Source organism: Taudactylus pleione, unplaced genomic scaffold, assembly GCF_031769625.1.
Source record: "Taudactylus pleione unplaced genomic scaffold, aTauple2 ptg000206l, whole genome shotgun sequence".
Lineage (NCBI taxonomy): Eukaryota > Metazoa > Chordata > Amphibia > Anura > Myobatrachidae > Taudactylus > Taudactylus pleione.
The window spans coordinates 8,698,263-8,699,248 of record NW_028284608.1 but is presented as its reverse complement, the minus strand read 5'-3'; the positions used below and the strand labels follow the sequence as shown (position 1 = coordinate 8,699,248).

General features: G+C 43.6%; 1 non-coding gene across 1 annotated transcript; it reads right to left on the bottom strand.

The window, feature by feature from the left end:
• Nucleotides 1-601: 601 nt before the first annotated feature.
• Nucleotides 602-708, bottom strand: LOC148517908 (U6 spliceosomal RNA). The gene has a single exon (XR_015879246.1). It is a non-coding gene; the product is annotated as a U6 spliceosomal RNA (small nuclear RNA).
• Nucleotides 709-986: the final 278 nt, after the last annotated feature.

The following is a 986-nucleotide window of genomic DNA, read 5'->3' as shown; positions in this document are numbered from 1 at the left end:
ACCCCTTTTGTAGTGAGTCCCGGAGCAAGCGCTTTTTGCGCGGCGTGCGCACTGGCCCACCATTGACCTGGTTGCGAGCGCACAGCGCTGGCGACCGGGTCTGAATCAGGCCCATAGTACCACCTATAAAACAATTTATAGGCATTCTCTTTTATGTGCATGCAAATAGAACTAGAGACCACATTGAAATAAATGTCCTCCCAGTGTCATGAGGGTCTTTCTCCTCGGGTCATGGAGGCACGAGTTCTGTGTACAGCGTGGAGATAAGCCCCCTGGTGCCTGCCCCCCCCCCCAGTTGCTAAGGACTCAACTCTAGTAAGAGGTCTGTTAGAAAGTTGTGAGGATATTGTGAAGTGAAAGTGCAGAATTTGCAAATATTGAAAAAAGGATTTTTGAAGGATAGAGAATTTGGTATGAATATCGGAGAATGTAGGAAAGGAAGAGTTCTGGGTGATATCGTTCAACAATACATTTCTGCTATTTTGCTGGTCAGAAATCAGGATTGTTGAACAATGGAATCAGGGGGCTAGGATGAGGAGCAATATTATGCCATTGATTTGCAAAGTCCCATATATCTAAGGTATGGGAGATAACGGGGTGAAAAAATATGGAACGCTTCATGAATTTGCATGTCATCCTTGTGCAGGGGCCATGCTCATCTTCTCTGTATCGTTCCAATTTCAGTATATGTGCTGCCGAAGCAAGCAATTGGGTCTACTATTTTCAAGCAATGTTTCACTGATCTATAAAAGAATATTGAAGCGCTCGGACTCTCAGAGCTTGATAAAGCCTCCAAAGAACTCAGGTGACCATATTTTGACAGTTGGCAATGGGGGAAACTTATCAAACCTTCTAAAGATGACAAGTGGAGGTAGTGTCCCAAGTAACCAATCAGATTTCAGCAGTTTATCTAGTACTATCTATAAAATGATAACTTTAAGCTTATTGTATGCTATGGGTAACACCTCCACTTGTCCCCTTTAGTG